This window comes from Penaeus monodon, chromosome 24 (assembly GCF_015228065.2).
Source record: "Penaeus monodon isolate SGIC_2016 chromosome 24, NSTDA_Pmon_1, whole genome shotgun sequence".
Lineage (NCBI taxonomy): Eukaryota > Metazoa > Arthropoda > Malacostraca > Decapoda > Penaeidae > Penaeus > Penaeus monodon.
The window spans coordinates 13893091-13893318 of NC_051409.1; positions in this window are offsets into that span (position 1 = coordinate 13893091).

Sequence of the window (228 nt, forward strand, 5' to 3'; positions counted from 1 at the left end):
GATATATAAACGCATGCCGACACACACGCATTTTAGTGAAGAGAAAAAAACTTTGGGAAAACCCGCTGCTTCTCAACTCCCAGAACGGCGGCGAGAAAAGGTCGGGCCTGACATCAACGCAGTGTTTGCGCCGGAGAAGGGGAGTCGCCGTTACATGTGCATGCTGACGGCGACTCGCAGTTTCTAGTTCTCTATTTCCGGTTCATGTTTGTTGACGTCCATTCATGT